At 39.1% G+C, this 27,198-nt stretch overlaps 1 protein-coding gene across 1 annotated transcript in view; it reads right to left on the bottom strand.

Annotated features, from left to right (window-relative positions):
• The window catches only part of HS3ST1 (heparan sulfate-glucosamine 3-sulfotransferase 1), a 42,020-nt gene extending 18,904 nt beyond the window's left edge, over positions 1-23,116 (bottom strand). The window contains exons 1-2 of the mRNA XM_072620241.1: positions 22,909-23,116; positions 22,671-22,743 (exon numbers count right to left, since the gene is read on the bottom strand). The gene's annotated coding sequence lies outside the window, so the exon portion shown is untranslated. The remainder of the gene's footprint in view (positions 1-22,670; positions 22,744-22,908) is intronic.
• Positions 23,117-27,198: the final 4,082 nt, after the last annotated feature.

A 27,198-nucleotide genomic window follows, 5' to 3' on the forward strand; every position in this document is an offset into this window, starting at 1 on the left:
AAACATGAAGTAATCTTGTCTGATACAACACCTTCAATTTAAGGCTTCAACATCTATAAAATTAACAAAGCTTCAATTTATCAATTAAGTTTAAAATTGTATAAATTAATTTATGTAAAACAATTAACATCTGCCTTGAGAACTACTCAATCTTAAAATTCTATAGATGACACCTAATGTTAGACTTTACACTTCACCTAACCTTCAATTTGGTAACCTCTTTTATCCCCCTTTTAATTGAAATTCTAATCATTTCTCATCGCATCTAATAGGAACACAAAACAATTTTAATTATCAGCTTCATTTACATTTGTTATTTCTATTAATGACATAAGTTTCTTTAAAGTATATTTTTTAATGAAGTCTACAGTCACTGATTAATTATCGAATCCAACCTGATAGAAAGAGAAGAAAATCAATGGTGTTTTCAGTAAATATTTACTAAGTACATACTATGGGTTGTGCCTATGGGAAATGGATATTTGGCAATTTTCAGTAAATCTTATCAAGGTAAGGATGAATTTAACTAATTTGGACCAAATAAAGTAGAACTATATGTAATGTCCTCCCCTTAATGTAACTTCCGGGCAAGTGTAACATAATGGAAGGAGCACTGGTTTGGGAGAGAGATCTAGCTTTTAGTCTGGGCTCTCCCAGTCACTCGCCATGTGTCACTGGATAAGTCACTTCAATGATTTGTAGCTCAATTTCTTCATTTGTAACATGATGAGTTTAGAATTGATTATCTAACGATCCCTTCCAAATTTAATATTCCATAATTTTCAGTTCTTTGTAATTTATTAACAATCATTGGGCACTCACAGATCAGTAGGTGATATAGTGAGCAGAGTGCTAGACCTACAGGTCTAGCCAGAAAGGTCTAAGTTCAAATTCTACCGCAGACACTTATTAGTTGTGTGACCCTGGGCAAGTCACTTAAATCCTGCCTTCTCTCAAATTCCTCTTGTGTAAAATGAGGATAACATTGTTATAAGGATAAAATGAGCTATTATTAATAGAGCATTTCGATAAAATCCTGTTATAAGGATAAAATGAGCTATTATTCATAGAACATTTCATAAACCGTAAATTTTTATATGATAACAATGAGATAATCAGAATACTAGCAAAGCAGAGATCAAATATTCAGATTTTTGCCAAATAAGTCAATCATTTCAACAAATCAAGAAAAAATAATAAGATCTCAAGTTGTGAACAATAATAAGGCCTGTCAAATTGTGGCATCCTTCATTCAAAGTTCCATAGACCAGGTGCAAAAAGAACAACAGAAAACGTTTGCGTTATACTTTAAGGTTTAAAAATGCTTTCCTCATAATAATAAAGTATGGGTTTAAGCACACGTATTATTCTATGTTCAGATGAGTATACTGAAGCTCAGATTGATGAAGCAACTTGTCCATACTTTCAGATCAAGGTTTGGAATGACAAAAAACCAAAGAGACCACCAAGACCAATACCTCATTTTACAGATGAGGAAACTGAGGCTAATGGATTCAGTGACTTGCTCAAGGTCACACAGCTAGTAAGCCTAGATTTAAACTTAGGTCTTACCAACTGCAGGCTCAACACTCTATCCACGGAGCCACCTAGCTACTTATCATCATCATCATCATCATCATCATCAGCTAAGGAAGAATTCCAAATGGGCAGCATATGTATTTGATTAAAAAAAATTATAAGTGCCTACTGAAAGGGGTAGGGGTGAGGGAAAGGGTAAATCTGGACCCATTACCTATCAAAGCATATCTTGGAAAGGAAATCTAGAATTTAGATGGGTTTTTACTGATCATTCCAGAGACATCAGCTGACATTTTTTTAGCAGCGTGTTCTTCAAACTGACTATATATATTTATTCTTTCCTTGTCATTATCTTCCTCTCATCTTTTGTTAAAAAGTGAAGAACAAACTTTTATTAGGGAACACAAATGGGGGGCAGTTGGATGTCCTTGACATGAAAGAATTTTTAAACTGTAATTTTTTGTCTCAAGTCCAAAGGATTTGACAGTAGGATGGATGGAGGCTTTCAGCCGTATAATGTCCCATATAAGCTACCCATGAAAGGCAGATGCTACATAACAATACATATACATCCAGGGTTATAACTCTGAGAATGAGCTAAGTTTTCATTGCATCTCACTACTCTTCTACCTTCTCAAGGCCATTAATGTAATAATGAAGCTAACATACACCATGAGGTATTGCAATTTGTCAGTTAGAATGAGACTTCCCTGAGAATAAGTTCTCTGAGGTGTCAAAAGAATAAAACTTACTGCAGTGTGTTTGGTAAAAGTAGCCTCTTAATAGCCAATCTGCCAAATTGCTTAACTTCTTTAAAAATCACCTTCATTTCCCCTATAAGCACGTGGTCCTTGAGTCTAGCCCCAGAGAAGGACCAGCATGTAAAGGGGCAGGGGTGTCTTTCTCATGAGACTCCACAAAATAAATGAGGAGGCTGGTTTCTTAGAGACACATAAGTTAAATGGATATTTAAAGAATGTGATCAGATATTTTTTTCTCCATGACTTTTCAACAACTGCTTAAGTAGGAAAAAACTTTCCAGTAAGTTTGATTCATTAAAGAGCATTTTGATCAAAGTGAATCATGGAATTATCATTTTCTAAATAAACAGACTGAACAGAAGCTATATTATCCTTATCTGGAGTTCTAGACAAGAGTGTGCACATTTTATCAGCAAAGATATCGGTAATATTGTGAAATGGAAAAAGTAAAAAAAAAAAGGACACAATTTTATGCTTTCTCTGTTCATTGTGTTCTGGATTTTCCAGTTATTTTTTGTTATTCATTTTATATTTTGACTTTCAAGATGAAAAGAAAGTTGTATCTTTTAAGAAAGAAAACAAGATGTCTTCAAGGCTCAGCTCAAATCTCGCCTACGGTAGCAGGCCTTTTCCAGTCTCTGTGCTGCTAATTAATGCCTTCCCTCTGAGTTTGCCTCCATTTTTACACTGTCTATCTCTTGTACATACAGAGTTGTTTGCACGTTGTCCTCCTCACTAGATTGTTAGTTTCTTGAAGGTGGAGACCATATTTTGGACTGTTTTTGTATTCCCATAATTTAACACGTTGCCTGGCACATCGTATGTTCCTTAACTGAAAAGGAAAATGCTCTTTTGTCTTATGTCATACAAAAGAACCTGAAATACATTTCCCTGGTCTTAGAGAGGAAAAGAAAGAATGTAGAGATAACAATGATAGTCATTGGATGTCTATTTGTGTGTGTGTGTGTGTTAATTTTTTTTTAAAAGGACAACTATTATGAGACAATTAGCTTGTGCATTGACTTTAATGGAAGATTATAAAGTGCAATTAAAATTAGAAAAGAAGCAGTTGCTGATTATTTTTCAAACATGAATTTGTTTAAAGCAGGGGAGGCTGATGACATGCATCAGAGGTTTCCTAATGAATTGCCTGATGCTATCATAAAGTCATTAACTATATTTGGGGGGGGCGTGGATGGGAGGGAGATGTAAAGAGAAGGGAAAGTGCTTGAAGATTGGGAAAGGGCAACCACTATTTTTTACCTTATTTTTTTAAAAGAGAAAAATCCTATTTCTGAAAATGAGCATTTACAATCTCAGACAAGAGTGGAGAGGATAAAGAATTATTTCCATGAAAATAGGACATTGCAAGGGACTATGGTGTAGTAGGATCTACACAACCTGTAAGTCTGATTCTTTTTTCTTAGGAACAACCCATAGATTCCATACTCCAGAAGGAAACTCATTAAGGTAATAATTAAGTCCTTCATGGAGTCAGAGAAGAAAGGGAACTTAGCCATTATCTTGTTCAACCAACTCAGTCCGCAGATAGGAAGGCTGAGGCACAGAAAAAGGAAGTGATTTCCTCAGGCACACACAAATAAGTTCCTGGCAGGGTCAGGACTGAAACTTAAGTCTTAGTCCAAGATCATTGTTTGTTTTTAATGCCCAGCACACCCGACTCCATTTCCTAAGCCCTAAATCTCTTTGCTCTCAAGGCTTAGTCCTAATTTCTGTTAATAAAAACACCACTCAGGGATGCCAAGGAGAGATGCCTTGAATAATCCTGGGTCCCTGCTTCCCTTACTCCATATCTAATCAGTTACTATGTGCTAGCAGTTCTTCCTTTGTAATATCACTAGAAACCATACCTTTGTTTCCATTTCCCCAGTTTGATTTCATGCCCCCTATCATCTCTCATCTGGACCATTGCAGTAACCTCAGAACAAGCATGTTCTTCTCCCAAATCCCCCACTCCCACCCCCCACCCTCTGGTCCCTATTTCCAATCTATCCTTCAAGTAGCTGCCCGTTTAATCTTTCGAAAACATCACTTTGACCCTTCCCTTGCAAAAAGAAACAAAAAACATTCTTATATGACTCCACTGCCTAGAGGGTGTACCACGATGTTCTTAGCTTGACACTGAAGGTCTTCTCTGATCTGATCCCTTTCATTCTCAGACCTTTAAAACTATTACTAGGCACCAATTTTTCTGGAACAGATTTTGGTCCTTCCTTTGCTCACCCAGAACATCCTCCCTGGAATGCTTTCCCTACTCCTTTCTGCTTACAGGATTAGTGCCACCTTCTGCATTTAGTTTTTCCTGACAACTTTAATCTGTAAGGATTTCTCTCTTTTCTGAATGATAATCAAAGAATGTCAGACTTGGAAAGTACTTGCAAAGGTCATCTAGTCCAATTCATGGCACAATCCAATCAACAGTATCTTTCTGACAGGTCCAGTATCTATTTGTAGATCTCAAATGATATCTTCCAAAAATGGTCCATTCCACTTTTGTATGGTCTTTCCTACCTAAAGAGTTGTTGTAAGGAAAAATCAACTTTGTTAAGCATAACTAAGTTGCATAGATGTGAGCCATAAAAAGTCAATCTGTACCTTAACCAGCACCGATTCTATTCACTTCTTGCAACCTTGCATTTTTGTTGAGAAGTAATCCTTAGTCACTCAATAACCTTGAGATAGACGATGGGCCTGATTAGGTCTCTATCATTAATCTCCATAAATTGCTGTTGATTTTCTCATTTTGTTTCCACAGATTCAACTTTGGGAACTCAAATTCTCTGTTCTTCATAGAAGATATTTATTTACTTTAATTCTTCAATGAACTATGGAACTAATTCAAGTTCAAGTTCAAGGAATTACTATCACTCACAATGACTGAAATTTGATTGAATCTCCTCAAGTAACCCACATTATAAATCTTGTTATGAGACATAGGTCTTATGAGTTTATATGGCTGAAAAAAAAAAACCATTACCAGATGGCCAACTTCCAGCGATCAACTTTTCCAAACTTAGCTAGATTGGCCCCAGAAGACAGTCATCTCAGAACCAGCTGGTTTGAGTCTTTTCCTGATTCCTTCTTTTTCACAAGCTCTAGTTTTTACATTCTCTCCAAATCACCTTGTATGTAATTTTGATATATTGTGCATACTCATATGTGTACCTTATGTGTGTTGTCTTTCTTTAAACTACAGAAGCTCCTTGAAGGCAAGGATGTTTTTTGACTTTGTTTGTGAATCTCTAGTGCCTAGGACAATATATGAATGTAGGTGCTTAATAAAGGCTAGTTCAATGATCAGAGGAAGGATTCCCCAAACTAAAAATAAATCCTAGACCTTTTGAAATATTAAAGTACATTCATGTCTATATAACATGAATTCATTGTCCTACCTCTGTAAGGCTATAGCTTCCCTAAGGGTGGTAGCTATGTTTTATTCATCTCTGAATCTGCCACAGTACCTTGTACATTCTAGGTACGCAACACATATTTACTAAATGATTACTGGAATAGGATCAGAGGACTTAGAGCTGGAAAGGCCCTTGGCAACATAGTCCAATGCCCTCAGCTTACAGAAAAGAAAACTGATACCCATAGATGTTAGGTGACTTGTCAGTAAGAAATACCAGTTAGAATTCAGTCAGATTACATTATTTTCAGTTCAGTATTATTTGATCCATGTCCCATAATGATATTTTAAGTTTCAATGCATCTCTCTCAAATTTTGAAGTGTAGGTATGTTGGAGTGTGTATGGATGTGTGTTTAATGGAAGCATTACAATATACGTATACATATATATATATATTTTTTTTTTCTAAAGAAATTTCTTAAAAGCCAGGGGAATTTTGAGAGCTTGGAGGTTTGCTTTTAATCCAGTCCAGTCTGCCTTACTTTAATTGAAGAGATCATTTGCATAGATAATTGAAATCAGAGGACATAGCTGCTTCATTGTAACTGCAATTTACTATACATCTTGGTGACCTTGAGCAAGTAACTTAACTGTGTTGTGCCTGTCAGTTTCCTCAGCTATAAAATGAGATGGTAAGATTAGATGGCTTTTGATCTCCTTTCCATATGTAAAGACAAAATTCTTTTATCCACTTAGGGAGCCTACACACTCTACCTAAACATAAATTGTCTTAAAAGCATTCCCAACAAGCTGGTCCTCAAGCTTCATTTAAAGAATTTTGGTGATGGGAAGTCCATGGCAACCTTTCATGGTCATTTCCACTATTAGATTTCTCTTAGACAAATAGTTCAGGCATTGATCCCCAATATGCTTCTGAATTTTCCACACATTGATCTTGGATTTGGACTCTTAGGCCAAATGGAAAAACTCCAATATATCTTACCCATGAATAATAACAAGTCTAACTTACATAATGTTTCAGTATTTGGAAAGCACTTTCCCAACAGTAACCCTGTAAAGTAAATATTATGAGAATTATTATCACTCTTTTACAGATGAGGAAACTGAGACTCAGAGAGGCTAAGCCATCTACCCAAGACAATGAAAGGCACTGAGCATCAGAGTTGGAATCTGAGTGTAGAGCTTCTTTACTATTACCAGTGTTCTTTGAAGCAGAGGGTGGCATGGTATATAGAGCACTGGCCCTAGAGTCAGGAAGATCTGAGTTCAAATCTGACCTCGGACATTTACTGGTCTGGAGTAAACTAGCAAGTGCAAATTGTGGTACAAACAAGGTCCTATCGACTAGTCACTTAACCTCTATTTGTCTCTGTTTTTTCAACTGTAAAATTAGAAAAAATAATAGAATTTACCTCATAGGGTTTTTGTAAGGATCAAATGAGATAATGTAAAGTGCTTACCATAGTCCCTGGCACATAGGAGACCCTCTATAAATGTTTATCCTCATCCTTCTTTGCTACCTCAAATTCTTGAAGAAGACTCTCAGATTTCTTTCTAAATCTTTTATTCTCCAGGATAATCATTTCAGTTCCTTTAGCTGACTCTGATATGGCTTGATCTTGAATGCCCTCCCCATAGTAGTGGCCCTTCTTTGGATGCCCTCTAGGTTCTTATTTTACTTCCTTAAAAAAAATAAAGATGAGAGTATAATACTTCAGACCTGTTCTGTTTAGATTAAAGTCCAATGGAACTATGACCTCCTTCATTATAGAGAATATGGCTCATTTAATGGAATCTGGGTTTATGCCACTTCTTTGACTGCCATGTCACTTAGTTCACAGAACTTCCAGTGCACTAAAAGTCACTGAACTGTGGTTCACCCATGCCATCTCTATCACAATTTGTTGATTTTTTAATCCCAAATGGAAGGTTCTACATTTATCCAAATTAAATCTCATCAAATAGGGTCCATTATCTTAGCACTTTGACACCAATTTTGATTTTTGATAACAGTTAACATGTTATTAACATGTTAGGTAAGTATCACCTATGGACAATGGGATCCCATCACCAAGGGGGAAAGTAGGGGGATCTATTCTGGATGACAAGTCCTTTATTCTTTTTAAGGAATATTCTTCAAAGTAAGATTCCTCTCCATCAATTCATCAAAACATCTCCAATTAATTTATTAAATATCTACTGTTTAAAAGAGCCTGGAGACACAAAAATAAAGAATAACACCTGTCTACAGAGAACTGATAGTTTTTTCGAGGAGGAAATAAGATGGTACAAACATGGTTATTATAAGGGCAAAGTGGAGATAGTGTTGATGGGAAATTTGAGGGCGAAATCGCTTTTGGTTCTGAGGGAAGAGTTTCACAAAGGACGCAGCCCCCATGCTGGTCCTTGAAAGATGAAGGCTCTTTTAACAGGCAGAGAGGGGCAAATACATTGTAGGCACAGAGGATCTCCTGGGAAAATGTAGAGCCGTAAGGGAAAGGAAGAAAAGATCAAGAAATAATTGGTAAACCCACTTGGCTTAGAGTATGTTCAGAGGATGGATGTGAAATATGGATGAAAGAGTTAGGATGCAGCCAGATAATGATTATATTACAAGATGAGTGATAATATTGAAGCTAGACAGAAGATTAATTTGGCCATTGTGTGAAGGGTGATTTAAAATGGGGCAAGATGGGGCAAGCAGACAAGTTCAGGCTCCATTACAGTAGTTCAGGTTAAGGGTCATGAAGGTCTGAACTAGGTTGGTGATGTAAGTGGAAAAGAAGGGAGAGATGTGAAAAGAAATCCTTGAGAATTTGGCTCTAGTTTTCCTTTCCAGGCATTACCTATCACTATCATTCCTTTATACCGTCTATGGTACAACCAAACTAGCCTATTTGCTATTTCTCAGGCACAGCAATCATGACACATAATATTCTATCTCCTGTCTCAGAGCCTTTTAATGTCTTCCTTACAGTCATTTCTCCAAAATTTTTAGAATCTCCAGCTTCCTTCAAAGTTCAGCTAAAAGGTCATCTCCGACACATGGCCTTCACGTAGTCCTCTGAGCTACCAGTTCTGCACCCCTCTCACTGTTAATTTTGTATTTACTGTGCGTACACTTTGTGTCTCCTTATAGGCATATATGCTATTTCTCAATAGACTATATCTAAATCTAGATGAATAAAGATACAGTCTATTGTTAAATTATACTTATACATGTGTGTATGTGTTTTTAAAGTTTGTTGTGGCTTTGTTTTTGTATCTCCAATCCCTACTAGATTAAATGAGTACAGTTAGGAATTCAAAAATGAGTTTATTTAGTAAACGTTCATTTCCTTGTTGCATTTTCTAAATGACCTCATATTCTTTTGTCTTTTGGAATTCTCATGTACGCTTTTCATGTTTTTCTCTTTTTTTTTTTTGGTCTCTTTTCTTGCTACGTGGTTATCAGCTTTCATTCCTTCAGCTGTGTGCCTCTCTAAGTTCCTCTTACTAGCTAGGAAACCAGATACACTCATTTGTTTATTAATTTGCTTTTAAACAGAATTTAAGTCAGTCCATCTTGAATTCTGGTCTGAATGGCTCCCCCAAGAAAAATGCTGATTATTTTTCTTACTAATATTATTAATATGAGAAATAATGAAATCCATTCTGGTAACTCTGATACAATAAGCAAACTTACTTGCTTCCTCTGCGGTTGCCTGCATTTTGGATAAATAAAGTCATCACATAAGTAGTTATGCTACTACATGTATGCATTTTTACTCACATTCATTGAATTCCATATATTATTATATATTGTATAATTATTATGTTTTATTATTGTTACATATAATTATCATATATTTTCCAAAAAAAAGTCCTTAAAGTGCGATATCACTGAAAGGGAGAAAATGTAGATATACCCTGTAAAATAATTTCATTAAAAGAGTTGCTGGACTTTTAATATTTCCTCCCATTCAAATAATAATATTTCATTTATTTTATCATCATTTATATCTTTATCCTCAACACTTTCACTGCTATACTCTTTTTCCCCTCATCTTGCACAATTATAGATGTCATACAGGTTTAATGCAGACCAGTTAGGGAAGACCTACATTTGGACCAATATATCTGCGTGTGTGTGTGTGTGTGTGTGTGTGTGTGTGTGTGTGTGTGTGTGAGAGAGAGAGAGTGAGAGAGAGAGAGAGAGAGAGAGAGAGAGAGAGAGAGAGAGAGAGAGGACATAAGAATGTAATCTTGCCCTAAACAAAATTGATATTTAGGAAAACTAAAACTGTGATTTAGAAGATTTATTTGTTACAATGATCTTATTAATTGAGATATTCAACCCTAATATTTTTTTTATTCAACCATAATATTGCCAGGAAGAGAAATCAACTATTTTACCAGCTCAGCATAAGAACATCATTGGATCAGTCTTTTGAGAATTCTTTTTTTTTTTTTTTTACTAAACTTAGAACATGAAGTCACCTACTCCACAGTAACATCTTTGAGAATCTTTTAAACAATTTTATTTTAAAATTGTTCTAGCACTAAATGAATTCATAGTTTAAGTTTTAAATAATCCAGTTTCTCCTTCGATGTACTAAACAGTGTCTTTGTGTTTACTATATTAGTTTTTCCAATAACAGCGCATCACTGCTGACCCCTTAACCCCACTTGTATGTAAAGAGGCAATGTTTTGGAAGAATCAAATGTGCCCTGGTGGCCTCAGAGCTGAAGCAACTTCCAAAGAGGTCTCGGACTTAATTCAAGTACTAGGAAACTTATGAACCTTGGTTTCCCCCCCTTTTCTTCTGTCTCCCTTTATATGTTATTTTCTCCCATTAGAATGTGACTACAGACTGTGTCTTTAGTTTACATTTGTACCTTTTGCACTTAACATACTGTCTGGTACATAGTAAGTGCTTAATAAAAAAAAAAATGTTCTATCTCACTGGGCACCTACCTTACAAATCTTACCTTCTTACTTAGTCCAGAATATAGGCACTCTGAGCAACCCTTGCCCCATTTTTCTTGTCATTCTCTACTGGGATGAATTTAAGATCAATTAACTTCTCAAAAAACTTGAGCCATTAATTCACTTTGTGACCTCTTCCCCCACTCCCCCTCAAAAAAGGTGGGAGGAGTGGTCACAAAGTGGGTCTCAGTTTCCTTCTTTGTAAAGTGAAAAGATTGGACTAGAATCAGAAGTTTCCAATTTTTTTTTAAGTCATGGACCTCTTATTAGTCTGGCAAAACCTTTGGCCCTCTTCTCAGAATAATGTTTTTAAATGCTTAAAATTAATGCTTGAGATAAAACCAGTTTCACTGAAATGCAGTTAACAAAATATTAAAAAAAAAAAAATAAAGTTCACAGATTCTACTCCTCCACCCCAGGTTGAGAATCCTGTAGTAAATGTGTTCCAGTTTGTACAATGTATAGCTTTGAGAACTGTCCACTAGGACAGCTTCCTTGGTTTCTGGATCACAGAACTCTACAGACAGCATCCAGAGATTTGAAACATGCTCCAGGCTCCAGGGAGAACTGGGTTCCTGAACTAAGCTGAATGAAGTACAAGGGAGCCTTCTGGAGGCGGCTTTCAGAAGACTTTGGCATCTTTTCACTCTTGTATTTATTTTTCTAAGCACAGCTATCTAAAGTGCTTTTCATTTCCCTCACATCTGCAATTTCATTTCTCCTCCTGTATTTGAACTGCTGATACAGAGCTTTGATTTGCTCCTCTTTTTTTAACTAAAGAGAGAAAGCATTTACATAGGAAAACCTACTGGGGCATATATATATATATGCTCTTAAATGGCATGAATTTGAGGAGAAGTTCAACAAGAAATAAAAAATGGGCCTCAAAAAGTGCTGAAATGAAAGTTCTTCATGGACAAAGGGAAAGGAAATACTTTGAGTTTAAACTATTTCTTTCTGAGAATTTGAGTTCCTTAGTTCTGTAGGCTTAAACAAAGCTATTGCCTGTTTCCCACTCAAATGGATCCGCACCTTCAATAGTGTTTTCTTGCCAGAGTGTTCTATTGCTGATTAGATCCATGCAGGGGAAAATGGAAATCTAATTCAATCCAATATTTAACACCTACTGTTTACAAGTCCTTATATTTAGGGAGATAAATACCCAGGGAGGTAAATAAGCCTCAAAGTATTCAAGAAACTTTCCTGCTACTGAAGGGATACAAAACGTCACCTGAGAAGTCTATACCTACATGATAATTAGAGAAGATGGTTGACCATGAAGTCTCAATAGGAAGAGCTTCTCATCTCTAAAATGCGGGAATGTGACTGATGACGGCTATAGTCATTTCCACCCTAAATTTGTGATGCTGTCATCCATAGGAAGTAGGCTTCTAAACTGAAGCTTAAAGAAGCTAGGGCTTCTAACAGGCTAGAGAGACACTGCGATCATAGGACTGTGCAAAGGCTCAGGGAATAGAATCTGAAAAGCATTTTGAAAACCTTAACGTGCTAGGTAAATGCTAATTATAGTAATTTTATTATTTATTGTTTTTATTCAGTTTTTTTTTAGTCATATCTGACTCTTCCTGACCTCATTTGGGGTTTTCTTGGCAAAGATACTGGACTGGTTTGCCTTTTCTTCTGCAGCTCATTTTATAGATAAGGAAAATGAGCAAACAGTGAATTGCCCAGGATCATACAGCTAGTAAGTGTCTAACGTCAGATTTGAATTCCTGAAGATATATCTTCCTGATTCCATGCATGGCACACTATCCACCATGCCATCTAGCTTCCTGTGTTATTGGTATTATTAAATATTAATATAATCTGTGGGAGATAACCAGTAAATCAGGTAGTTTAGAACACAGAGTGCTTAAAAGCCTGGAAAGGTAGGCTGCAGAAAGATTGTGAAGGATTTTCAATGCCGATAGTTCACTTACTTTGATGATAACCACCATGGACACTTTTACAGGGTTTTAAGGTTTGCAAAGCGTTTCACATACATATCTCCCTTAAGTCCTGTAAGGAAGATACCATGTGCATGTTACAGGTGAGAAAACTGATGTTCAGAAGGTAAAAATGACTAGATCAATAAAGACCCCTCCCCTTCCCAAGGGAAATCAGGTCTTAGGAAGTAAAGTTTGGAATTTTATTTGGTTTGGTTCTCTCCACTGGTTAAAATATGCTGTTAATTTGTTGAATCTTCAAAAATTTCTTCCTTCTCTCCATATCTGGTAAGGGAATATCGGTGGACGACGAGGAAACTTCCTATACTATGAAGAAAAGCTAGAGAAGCCATGCCATGACCAGGAACCATGCCAGGGAGTGGTACTGGTGCCACCTCCTGGTAGCTACTCAGAATATCACAAAGAACAACCAGCAATCCTAGCACCATTCCTTGAGTCTTTTGTAAACTAGAAGAGACCTTTCCCTTGGAGTGGTAGCAGCCTACAGGGGTAGGAGGTTTCGTAGACTGGCAAGCATGATCACCATGTTGACTGACTTTGCTTAGCTTGGATTTTTTTTCTTTGTTCCAAGGAAAGCTTCATTAATTGTGGATGCTATGAGTGGGGTGAGTTATCCAAAAATGACAGTGACAAAAAGACTAAATGTAGCAATGATAGTCAAAAAATAAACTCCTCAAAACAAACAAGCAAAAGTGGAAAATTATATGAGGTATTGTCTCCTCAGACCCTAATCTACCACAAGACTAAATGAAAGAACATGTAGGTCTAGGAGTTAACTAGCTCCTCATTGATGGGTAACGTCATTCTCCAAGAGCTCTGTTATTAGCTCAATTTGTTTTTTTCAACCTATAAATAAGAGTTTTTTCTTTGAATTTGGTAAACCTTGTACCTAAAAGGCTGAGTGGTGACAATGCACCGAGTGTATTTAATGAGTTTTCTGGGTTTTCTGGATGGGCTTAATGTACCAGAGAGGTAAGATATCCCCAAAGGTATTCCGGAACCTGACTTTATGAGCTGGAATCTGGACATATGAGTGCTGCCCTGCAAAGTGTCATTATATCATTAAGCAAGGACATGGAAAGGGTGAGTTCAGAGGAGCATAAGAGATCTGACCTAAGAGGATAACTTCCTTCTCTAACCCACATCAGAGGAATTACTGTTCAGGTTGATCTATTCAGCCTGGGGGAATTGAGTCCCGGTATCAGGGACTCTTTAAAATGTAGTGAAAGAACACAGGGTCAAAAGTCAGGAGGTCCAAATTCTAGCTGTGGCTCTGACTTGACCACTGAATAGCAGTGTGACCTGTCTTTTCATACTTAGTTTGAATTGCTTTCCTTCTGTAACTTCACATGCCAGCAGAACTGACCTATTTACTATTCCCCAAACACTACATTCCATCTTCTACCACCTTCTATTTCCCCCCATGCCTGGAATGCACTATCTCTACTTTAAATTCCTAGGTTCAGCTCAGAAGATACTTCTTCCATTAGACCAGTTCTCAGCCCAATTGGAAATTACTTTGTGTCTCCTTTGTAAACATTCTTTATTTTAGATGTGTACATGTTTCTCCCCCAGAAGAATATAAGTGCCTTGAGAGGTGGTATCTTTTTTTTCTTTTTACATTTTTGTCTTTATATCCTTGTAGGATATAGTGCTTGACACAGTTCCTGGAACATCTTAGACATTTAATATATACTTGGTGAATTGAATTGACTTTAGACAAGTCTTTTTGACTCTTTGGGCCTCAGCTATCTCATCTGTAAGCTAATGGATTTGGACCATATGATGTCTCTGGTCCATTACTGTTCCAACTTGATGCTAAGCAACTCTCCTATCCTCCAAGGTACAGACCTGAATACGTACTTTGGTATTTCAGCAGATTGCTGATTTTATCCCTATGCGTACTCAATCTACCAATACAGATAATAACTTTTCTATGACTTTCCCTGCTTTTCTTTCTATAAATCCTTCAGAGAGGATTCTTCAACTGTACTGGTAGATTTTTCCCTGTGTCTCTTAATATCTAAGTATACCAATGTGGCTCTTCATCTATTGTCTCTCATCCTTTATAAAGGAAAGGCTCTCTTCCTTTTCCGGCCATATATGTCCTTGATAATGTCTTTCAGGTTAATTCTCACTTGCTAATCTTCACTGGTAATTTTTTGTAGGCTGTTTACATCCATATGACTTTGGGTTACTTCAAGTTTTGATTGATCTGCAATTTGGGCATTCTAAGAGTTATAGCTATGTAACATCACTAGGAAAATAACAGTGTTTAAGAGATGAGCTGTTGTAGCACAGAGCAGCTTGAGTGTTGAAAACATAGCATGTTTGCCATGCAATCCAGCTAAAACTCCTCTAACTACTTAGTTCTAGGCTCAGCTCATTGTTCATCAGCAGTTCTCATCTAAGACAGACACAGTGATAGGCTAAATCAGTGGGACACCTGCATAATTCCTTGTCTGGATGGTATACATTTTTCATCCATTGTTTATCTATTTATGAGAATAAGTAGACCATTTACCCCCTTTCTGTGGATCCCATGGAAGATCTGTAGAGTTTCAGAGCTTGATGCAATTTACACAATGCCATTTGTGAACAGGGACATCACTATCCATAGGGAATCCTAGTGCTACCTTTACAATAGTAAACACCTTAGGGGAGCATGTGTTTCTCTGTTTTACACTTTGTTTAATGTCAAAGTTCAAATTAAATAAACATTTATTAAGAGCCTATGATGTGCAAAGCAGCATGGCATAGTGAATAGAGAATTGACCTCAGAGTCAGGAAGACTTAAGTTCATGTCTCTGATCTAAAACAAGAAAACAAAAAACATGCTGCATGACCTTGGGTAACTTACTGAACCTCTCAGGGCCCTGGGCAACTTTCAGAAATTCTTCACTTCATTCTTTACTTTTTTAATTAATAAAATCATAGGTGCAATAAAAAATAAAAGAAGAGGAGAAGAGAGGAGAGGAGAGGAGAGAAGAGGAGAGATTTTAGTGGTACCTTGCACAACTATAGTGCTCTGGTAGCCTAAGAGAATAAAAACAAACAAAAAAACTCATTTACTTGCAAAGAATGATTTCCCCACTAGGGGAAAAATATGTTTGATTCTGTACATGGCTGCTCATAATCGCCATTTATGTCATCAGTGTAACTTTCTGTACGTTATGAATACCATTAGAAATGTCACTCAAGAATCTTAGTACAACAAAAAGAATCCCAAGTTCTAGCTGATGCCTCTTGCGCTTTAATTCAATCAGTAGAAAAAATGAATGACAGTGGTTTCTTCAGGAGAGGCAAGTCCTAATCCATCTGTGAACACAGAGGAATCCTGCCCAGTTGCCTGAGGGGCAGAGAGCCTAAGCGGCTAGATGACAGTCATCTAACTACTAAAAGCTAGAGGCTGGGGTTGAACCCAGGCCATCCTTACACCAAGCCCAGCACCATATCCACTGCAACCAGGATGCTTCTAAATTCAATCAATATTCAATAGAGATAGAATATTTACTGAGTACTTCACAATGTGCAGGGTACGGCAGTGGATACAAATAAACATAAGAGGAATAGGAGAGAGGTAAAGAATAAGGACAAACATTGATTTTATGCATAATTAAAATACCTAACATTTGTAGAGCATTTTCTATATCTCAAAGTGCTTTCAAATTCATAATCTGACTGGAGCCTCAATCGAAGTCCCAGTGAAGTCAACAGGACAGGTTTTAGGTATGTGACAGAGGAAGTGTTTTGTCAGTAGAATGTTGATTTTTGCCTTGGGAACCTCTCTTCTATACCCCTGCTTCCTTCTCTCTTCTGACAATGGCATCACCCTGGAGCAAGCCTTCATCACTGCATGACCCAACTCTTGCCATAGTCTGCTAGTAACTGTCTGCCTTGAGTTTCTCCCCAATTCAGTCTATTCTCCACTCACCTGTCAAATTATTCTTCCTAATGACCATGTCATTGCCCTTTCCACTCAACTCCAGCAGCTCTCTATTTATCTCCAGGATCTAATATAAAATTCTGCTTGGCATTCAAAGCCCTTCACAATCCACCCCTCCCCCTTCCTTTCCATTCATGTTACATCTCACTCTTGTCACCCCACCAATCCAATGACATTGGCCTCCTTTGCTGTTCCTGGAATAAGACCCTCCATCTTCAGACTATGGACATTTTTAAAAGCAGTTTCCTAGGGTTAGAAGATGCTTTCTACCCATCTCTTCCTCCTGGCTTCCCTGGTTTCTTTCTGATCTCATCTAAAATCCTATCTTCTCCAAGAAGCCTTTTCTGATAGCCATTCATGGTAGCTCTCCCTCTGTTAATCACTTCCTATTCATCCTGTAGATAGATTGTTTGTACATAGGTTTGTTTTCTGTTTTTTTAATGTTGTCTCTCCCATTAGAGACTGAGTTTTTGAGAACAGTCTTTTACCTTTCTTTGTATCTCCAGTGTTTAGTGCAGAGCCTGGCACATAGCAGGAACTTAATAAAAGCTGATTGATTTCTTGATCACTAATCACAGAGCAGTTAAAGTGGTTCATTGTCCCTGGAATATACAGTTCAATTTTCCCAATACCTGCCTTTGTTCATGCTGTTCTCTTTTGGAACGTCCTTTCCCTTTCTTCTCTCAAAATAGGTAAAGCCTGTCAAGCTTATAAGACTCCACCCAAGTTACATTGCTTCCTGACAATCTTCCCTGAACATGGCAGGCACTTCTCTTTCCTTTGAACTCCCGCCCTCTTTATCTTCTGCTCTAACTAGTCAGCCTTGTATTGTTAGTTGATTTTCCTGTATATGTCTTATTGCCTCCAATAAAAATGGTTAATTTTTTTTAATCAAATCTTTGAGTTACAATAATTTTTTATTGCCATTTCTCTTTAAGATAACAATCACATAATTGTTATTCTTCTTATTTTCTAGTCCATAGTTAGAGCCTAAGTGTCAGAGCTATGTCCCACCACAGTGTGAAGACTTCTACCCAGGTTTTCTGACTCAACTCTTAATTTCGCTATGGCATAGCTTTCAGACTCTCCCTTCAATTTCTTTCTCAGCTTTAAACTTTTTTCAGTAGTCAACTCTAAGGCATTGAATGGTTTTGGTAGTGGTATACTGCATATATTGGAGGGATCCAAGTGAGAGTTAGAGATACCAGTGTGGGAACCATTGCAGTTGTCAAGGCAGGTAACCATTGGATTCTGTACTAGTATTCGAATGGTGGCAACAGAAAAGAGGAAATGGATTTCAGAGAAATTGTGGAAACAGCATCAATGAGAATTGAACAAGGATTGTAACTGGGAAGTAAAAGATTTAGAACAGTCAAAGCAAGGCCTTTCCTAAACCTTGCCTCCCTCAGCACCTAGCACAACAGCACTTCATACAGTTAAGTGCTTAGTCAGTTTAATTCAAGTGACATATTGCATTTTCTAGCATGAGTGACTTGTGGTGATAGACCTTTTGAAGTCAGATGGAAAAGCTGGGTATTGGGAAAGAAAACTTCATTTTTCTTCCCTATTCGGTGGGAACTTAGGAAAGTACCATGTACAGTCTATTGTGTTGTTAAGTTGTTTTAGTTATGTCCAACTCTTTGTGACCTCATTTGGGGTTTTGTTAGCAAATGCACTACAGTGGTTTGCCATTTCCTTCTCCAACTCATTTTTACAGATGAGGAACTGAAACAAATAGGGTTAAGTGACTTGACCGGAGTCATGAGTTAGTAAACATCTCAGGCCAAATTTTAACTGAGAAAGATGAGTCTTCCTGATTCCAGGTCCTATGCTCCATTCATTGTACCATTTAGATGCCCTTGTACAGTCTGGGTGCTCTCCAAATATCAAATGATTAGTTGGTTTGTACAAGGTCACACAACTATTTGTGATGGAGGTCAAGCCTGGAGTTTAGACATCAAGAACACTAGTATAGTGATCTTTCCAGTAAAGCATAATCAGACTACTTTTCAACTCATTCTTAAATTGATATTAAAATACGCATAATATGCAAGGTCATAAGGAATAGAAGACTAGGTCAGACCCATGGATCAACAGTCCAGTATTCACCTTCCAACAGGGGAACAAGAATAAAGAATGAGTATTTTGTAGGAAAGTATAATAGCTGTTTTTTATATATCAGTCCCAAACTACGTATTTCATATTAGATGGATAAAATCCTACATGATTATATATATATGCTTTAATTCACTGAGATAGTGTTAAGATGGTTGAAATGACATGGGTTAAGCAGTATATAGAACACAAAAATGATACTTCAAAGTAGAACACATTTACCAAGTTGGGCATAGTACCTTGGCATATAGTGATTTATATATATGAGTTAACAAACAAAACCCATAAGTAATTTGGAACATAGAGATTTTCAGTATTTGAGGAATTACAGAACAAGGGGAGAGAAGGAAAGGAGAAAGATGACAGTATAAGCATCATATCATTAACTATGTTTAAAGTCAGAATATGCATATAAAACAACCTGTGCTGCTTTTATGTGTGTTTCTCTGCCTCTGTCCCACCTATTAGTATGGTATTTCCATTCCTGGTTCTCATGTATTTATGTCATAGAAATACATCTATGTAAGAAGGAAGGAATGGAGGGAAGAAGGAAGAAAGGAAACAGCAGAGAAAAAAAAAAAACAGCTCTAGACAAGAAAAAGTGAAGAGGTGAGGATCTCCCAGAGTTCTTTTTATAGATCAAGTTCCCAGCTCTGCCACTAACTCTTTGACATTGTGCTCAGCACATTACTTGAGCCCTTGTTTCCTCATCTTTATGAGAAATGTTCACAGGATCATAGATTTGTAGCAAAAACAACAACAACAAAAAAACCAAACAAACCCCAAAACCAAAATCCAAACAAAAAAGCAAAACAAAACCGTAAAGTCATCTACTCTAATCCTCTCATTATGGATGAAGAAACTGAGGGCTAAGGAGCCTAAGTGACCTACCCAGGGTCACATGGATAATAGATGACAGCAATGGATCTTCAATCAAGGACTTTGACTTCCCATCTAACATTCTTTTCTCCTTTTATGGGGCTACTGTTCATTGGTCTCAAAGGACCTCTCCTACTCTTACATTCTGTATTTCAAGATCTCTTTGAGCTCTAATCGTTTTTGCACTAAGGACCCTTACAGTTCTGTGACCCTATAAATCAATAGTTCTGAGAAAGGAAAGCATGAATCATAGTCTTCTTGAGTTATTGTTCAGTAGATTAGGACAACCTCCCACCCCCAAAAAAGAGCCTACCAAAATGTCCTTACAATGTAACCTCAGTACATATTTCCATTAGAAGATGTATACAATCTCCTTATACCTCTGAAATTCCAAACTCCAATACCATCAGAGCAAAGATTATTCAATGAGAAATAACGCTTTTAGAATGTGACTAGAGAAAAGACAAGGAGAAAACATGCATTCCTTTTCCCCCTATATTTGCCACAAGAGTATTAAACTGCCTACGTTTGCTTATGGCCAAACTCTTCTAATCACCGTCATTTTTTAACAATTCAAGAATTAGCAAAGCTTGCTTTTATTCTCCCTTTGTAGATTCAGATATACAAGGGATTTCCTGATGAAAGTCTTCTTCTGAAAACAAGCAAAAATTCAAAGTTTTAAGTTTCTATCAACAATGAGTAAAGTTGCCTAAAGTGAGAGAATTTTAAAGACAAGCCATCTGCCTTTCTTGTATCTCTCCTCCCAGCAGACCCCCATCTCAAGGTATCACCTCTTTGCCTCATGAGCAAAAATTCCACATGCCATGCTTCAGTCTCTACACAGAACTATTTCACTGCCAAATGTTCCCTAGTACATCTTCTTAAAGTACTGTCACTTCTTAATACTGGCTGTAATTAACTGCTTCAGCTAAAGGTGCTTAGTCATGAATTTATTGATCCATGTCAAGCCCAGTTGAAATAGTCAGATCCCCTAAGCAAGCACTGGGAATACAAGGCATAGACCAATCTTTCACTGCCTGGTGCTAGAAAATACTTACATAAGATAAGAGTTCATTTCCATATGTTATTCTTGCAATCTTGCGCTAACCCCAAAATAGGAGGGGCAAAGAAAGGTCTCTAGGGGTGATTAACTGTTGAGGTGTCCAGCCTGTAGGGTGGGGATGCTCTGTGGCAATTTATACAACTTAGGGAAGTTTGTGCCCTAGAATTTAACTGAGTAACTTATCTCTGCACTAGAAGGTTATTCAGGGAGAAGAATATATTCTCTATATACCACAAGTACACTTTAGAAAAGCCAGACATATTAAAAAAAAAAGTTTTCTTATTAAGACAGAAAAAGGCTTTGAATTACAGCTCTCTTGCACTTTACGACAAAAAGGCCTTAATTTAGAAAAAAGGAAGAAAATTAAGGCCTGAAGGTGGAGTTGGACAACACCATCATCTGTACAGAGTCCCCTTCCCTTTGCTCAAGCTACAGGGTAATTAAGCAGCAGTTTCCTTTTCCCAAAGGTAGGTTGCCTTCAATTAACACCAACTGTACAATGATCTAATGTACATCTCACAAGTAGCCCATCTGGGACTGGGCAACGATCTAAGTCGTTTCTCGAACTGGGTGAGAGAAATCTTGGTGTTGCTGCCTGAAACCTCCTCTCCTTTCTTTAAATCGCTTATCTCATATGTTTCCAGCTGGAAAAGAAGCTGGCTCCGGGAGGGAAGACTGGCTGAATTGACTGGATTTGCAGTTATCTCCCCAGAGTCCCCTCAAATCCAAGAGCCTGTACACAAGGTGTGGATAAAAATAACCTGCAGTTAACGTTTGTCCAGTGTGGGGATCCAGAGACCAAATTCTATCCACTGATTAATAAGCCTCATTCATAGCTGAAGGGACAGCTCAGCGACCACCAAGGGATGGGATGTACTCTTACAGGGGACAGGAGGATATAAGCGATTTATAGGATAAAACGGGATTAACGGGAAGGGAGTTGAAGACATGGCCACCTCTGGCAAGGAGGGGGTTTCCTTTTCCTTGGGCTCCCTATCTCCATCCCACCTGGCCGTTTCCCAGACAGTTTGGGTTTCATAGACACTGTATGGCATGTGAGTCACACAGCAGCGGGGCTGTGTAAAGTACCAACGGCAGAGACCTCCACCTGCAAGCAGTGGGGGTTGCCAGAACAACCCCTCCCTTTGGCACAGGCAAATTGGGACTTCTCCTTCGTAAAGGCAAAGGTAACAGTGGTATATCTTAAACTGAGTTTACAACCGGGGAAAACCCGAGGCTCAGCAAAGGGTATGAACATGCTCAAGCTCTTCCTGAGGAGGTGTATACACTATCCGAACCTGGGTTCGAGTCCCGCCTATTCCCCATAGTATTCACCATAGATACTGTCCAGACATAGAAAAAGGTGTGGAGGTCGAGTTTTTTAAATATATTTTCACGCTTAGCATTTAGGGCACTAACATGCTCTCCTCACTGAAGCCTAAACCTACCTCCTTTAAAATGAAAATTCATCGTTTTCTTTCCCTTCTCCATACGAATTTCAGGAAGAAAGCGACTTTCCCCACCCCATTCTCCATACTGAGTGACTTTTTAAAATATCCCCCACTTTCACATCCCTAAGCTTGGCTCGGCGATGCTTTGCGAACATGCTCGGTCCTCCGGCAAGAAGGCACGGAGCTAGATGCTGGGGATGTAGACAAATCAACACCCACTTTGGATAGAATCAAAGCAACCACATCTCCCAGTCCCCGATGCCACCCAGTGTGGAGATTTTACCCCTCAGGGTAAAAAGAGGTCAGGAAAGCAATGCGGGAGCTGGGGACAAACCGCACTCCTCGCCATTCTTTTTCTTTTCCTTGCACTCCTCCTCCCCCCGACCCCAATTCGGGCTCTAGTCCTAGCAGCACCTGTCGTCCCGGGTCGTTACTTTCTAAGAGGGAGAAGTCCATTCTCAACTGCTCAGGGACCTTGTGCATTCGACACCCTTTAATGGCCATGCCCTTGCAAACTCTGCAGCTGAGACGGTCGGTCCCTAAGCAATCGCTTCTCTCCGCTCCGGTTCTCCTGCTCAGGTCACTCACCTGACTTGCACTGTGCAGTCCGTCGGCGTCCCGCAGACGTCCCTCTGCCAGGGCCATGGGGCACGGCGCAACTCTGGAGAGAAGTGGACGGAGGAAGGGAGGCAGTCAGGGGCGAGATCTTCACGAAGCCCTCCCAGACTGGAGGGATGGCTCCGTGGATGCGTGGGTAGGGGTGCTGCGGGAGATGCGGGGGCTAGAGGGAGGTGGAGGGTGTCGGGGGAGGAAAGCAAGAGGATACCGGCGGACAGAGGTGGAGGGAGACCAGAGGTCCGCCGCTCCTGCCGGCCCCAGCCGAGAGACGCAGGCAGGAGGGCTTGGAGCGGCAGCGGGTGCTCTCGTTACGATGTGGGAGCCCGAGTGCTGAAGGCTGGCAGCTCCTGGTCCCACGGGGAGGCGGAGGAGAAGGAGAGAGAGCAGGAGGAGGAGGAGGAGGAGGAGGAAAAGGGCGAGAGCCCCCGAGGGAGGAGGAGCGCGAGCGCCCGCTGCTGCCGAGCCGGCTCAGGTGCGGCCGATCCGACTGCTGGGGCCGCTCTCGCTGCACAGCTTAGCAGGAGTTGGCTCCGCAAACTCTCCTCTCTTCTCCGCTCTCCTCTGCCCTCCTTCTCCTTTGCCTCTCCCTCCCTCCCCAGTGCACGTCAATGGGCGAGCCGGCCCCGCCCACTGGAAGCGGCTGCTCCGGCTTCAGCCCCCCACCCCCACCCCTTCCCAGACCTACTGGCTGAGAAGGAAAACCAGGGTTCCGTGTCTCCACCTCGGGGAAGGCACAACTGGGACTCGGTCCTGGCGCCGCGCGCCGCGGTCCGGTGGGGCACGGGAAAGGGACGAAGAGGAAGAGAGTCCTCGCCTCCCCTTCCCCAGCTTCTCTTCCCAGGGCAAGATCTTCGCAAGAGAGGCGCCGCGGCAAGTCAAGCTTTTTGGGGGACCGCACTCTTCCACCCGCCGAGCTTGTGCCTGTGCTTGAGCCCGGGCGCGCAACGCTGCGAGGCTCCTGCCAGTGCTGAGCCACCTAAAGGATCCATTGCAAGCTTCCATCCGCCCCCTCCCTCATTCCGCCTCAGTACCCCGCACCTTTCCCCTCCCCCGCCCTTCCAGGTAACTGGGGCCCTGAGCGATCCATCCTTCCAAGGTGTCCAACTCACAGCCCAAGCCTGGACCTGCGGGAGCAAAGGGAAGGGAAAAGGCTGCCAACATCCTCTGTGGCTGGCAAGGAGCCCTGCTCCAGGGGCTCTCGGGCCCCGGAGAGGGTTCCCTGCTTCTGCCCTGCTTGTAGCCATTTAAAAACTCTTCTGCCTTGCTTTTACGATTCAGGGTTTATTGGCGCCGGGATGCTTTTATGTGTGAATCCAAATCTGGGCTTCATATAAGGGGTGTGTGTGTGTGTGTGTGTGTGTGTGTGTGTGTGTGTGTGTGTGTAAAACTCTCCTTTCCCACTGACGAACCTGTGCTTGTGTAGTTCTGAGGGAATCCACGCTTAAGTAGTTCAGCTTAAGATTTAGTAAAGTGGTGGGTTCGAGGCTCCAAGGCACATCCTCAGCAGCAGCAGCATTACTATATCATGTTAGAGCCCACTCTCACAGGAAGATCAGGAACAATTCACAAGTGGAACAGTTCAAAGTATGTACAGATATCTGTTCGTGCAGGTGTATGCATGAACAAATATATATTTATGTATGTATATACACATTTATATACATGTGGCTATGTATATGTATGCATATATATGAATAGATATTTAAATGCATTTCATATTTTATGTTATACTCAAATAATATGTATTATACACATATAATATGTATCATATGCATATTACATGTGCCATACATATATATGTGTCATACACATATGTTATATAAATATTGTGTCATATATAAATTTAAAATACATATATGTGTATAATACATATAACTAGATCGACACACACATCTACCTGTGTATAACTAGATCTATCAGATATTCAGATAAATAGCTATTAGGAGAGCTCCAACACATTGGTGTAGAATGCATAGCACTAGATTTTGGGACCCAAGGCTCTGGGTTCAAATTCTCCATTTGCTAATTAGAACCAGTGTCACTCAAACTTTTTGGGCCTAGATTTCCTTGTAAGGGAAAAAGATGACCAACAAGTCTCTTCATTTACACATTTACACAATTTCATGTCACTGGTCCTCAGTTTCCTCACTTATAAAATGAGGATGTCTCATGGTCCCTTCCAACTATAATTCCTATAATCTTTCAAACCTCATTTATTTAGAATTCTTCCTTTGCCAAGGACATTAGAAACCTTTCATTCATCAAGATATTTCAATGAGAAATTTATAGTCTTAACCAGTTCAAATGGCTACACAAGCATCTTCTTCCCAGGCCAACAAAAAGCAGGCACTTCCACATTGCCAGATAAAACTGAGAATGTGATAGCTCTGTAGCTGAAGCTTCAAGATTTTGTCATCATAAGCTATTAGGGATTTCCATGACCACAGCTAATTCTTTTCTCCAGGCTAAATGTTGGCAGATGATTCTAAGTAGAAAATGCAAATTTGAAAATCACTTTAAAGTCTCATTTTGAAAACCTCTGGCTTTTCATTTCCATTGGCTTTAAAAAGAAATTATATTTCTCCCATCATTATGAGGAACTCAGAGTTTAGGGACATGGGTTTGTGTGGGGCAAATTGTATAAAGGTAGAATATGGTGGTCACCCACCCATGGGTATTTGGGCTCAGAACCACCCTGCAAGGTTGAACTGGAGTGCTTGGCAAATTCAAGGAGAAATGAGTCCATTAATACCTTAGACTTTTTGGAGCCCTGTCCTGAAAAGCTCAAAGTACTTTCACGTAAGTGTGTGATCTTGTCCTCACAACTTATATGTGAAATGTGGAAAGATAAATATGGCCTCTAGCATCATTGACAGCGTTATAACAAAACTCAGTGACTTGCCTATAGTCATATTAGTCAGAGCAAAGTCATATCTACAGTCCCTAGGCATCTCTTCATCCCTACTCCTAATTTTCTGCAGTTCTATTTAATAAACTGAGCATATTTCTTGAAAAACAAAAGTAATGATAAGAACTATATTTGTCAGTTACCCATATCAGTCTACAAGTGAGCACTGAACTAGGATTCAAGAACTCATTATCCTTTAATCTAGGATAAGTTATTTGACCACTATGAGCATTGATATCCCCAACTGTAAAATTAGAGAATTAGATGAAACTTGAAATGTCCATTTTCAGATTAAACATTCAGGGATTGCACAGTTCTGTAGGACAAAAATTAGATATGTAAGGTTTGATCCCTGCCCTCAATGAGTTTATAATTGAATAAGAAGTTATAATAATAGCTCACACTTTGCACATCATCCACCAAAGTTCTATCACTAATAACTTAAAAGGTGAGCAGATACCCCTGGATTGTTGAAGCAATGGTCCATGGTGGAACATAAGCTTTGGAAGTCTGGTGTTACTAGGTTTTACAGGCTTTAAGTCCAAGCATAGACTATGTTATCTTCTGAGGACCAGCCTTGTTAAGTTTAAAGAGGTTTATTACCCAAATGGCTGGAGGGGGATGAAACGTTCAACTCCTGTAACTCTCAAAGATCAGTTCTGGCAGGGATCCTTAATGTGTGTGTGTGATGAACTCCTTGAGATCTTTCATGAAGTCAATGGACTTTTCAGAATCATGTTTTCAAATGTCTAAAATGTACAATCATGTTTTCAAATGCCTAAAATGTCTATAATGAAATATAGACATAAAAATATTTTCAAAGGAGAAGCTCACAGATCTTGGGTTAAGAACCCTTGATTTACGGAGTCACAGAGTCATTGCCACTTATAGTGGTGGAGGAAGTCCCCACATGGATACACTTAGTCATTTTTTGACGCTTAAGTGTTTACAAACTATTTTCCCTTATAACCATTTTGAGAGGTAGGCAGTACACTTATCCTATTTTACAGATGGAAAAATGGAGGTTTGGAAAGCTAGATAGAATGCAACCTCTTTGAAACCAAGGGATATTTCATTTTTATCTTTGTGTCCCCAGTGCCCAGCACGGTACCTGGATCATAACAGAAGCACTAAATAAATATTGGTTTCTTTGGTTGGTGTTCACATAGCTACCCAGTACTAGAGAGAGCATTTCAAGCTGGATCAAGGTAAACACCTACAGCAACGACAGAGCAATACAAGAAGAAATAATGACCAGAAAGTAAAGGGCAGAGGGCATCTTGTAAGTTGTTTAACAATGATAACAACTTGAGACTTTGCGTTGCCCATTTTCATGAGTGAAAAAAAGCAAAGAATGGAGCAGCTTTGCAGCAATTTGGACAATTTAAATAATCAAGCTGTTGATTCATATTCCAGTCAGAGGATCGTGGAATCTAACTCCTGAAAGGCACCTTGATTGATATCTAGTCCAAACTCCTTATTTTACAGATGAGGGAAACTGAGTCCTAAAGAAGTGACCTAACTTTACCGATGCCACATAGTCAGCAGCAGACTCAAGATTAGAACTTATGTCTCATTGCTTCTAATCTA

The sequence above is a fragment of the Notamacropus eugenii genome, chromosome 6, assembly GCF_028372415.1.
Source record: "Notamacropus eugenii isolate mMacEug1 chromosome 6, mMacEug1.pri_v2, whole genome shotgun sequence".
NCBI lineage: Eukaryota > Metazoa > Chordata > Mammalia > Diprotodontia > Macropodidae > Notamacropus > Notamacropus eugenii.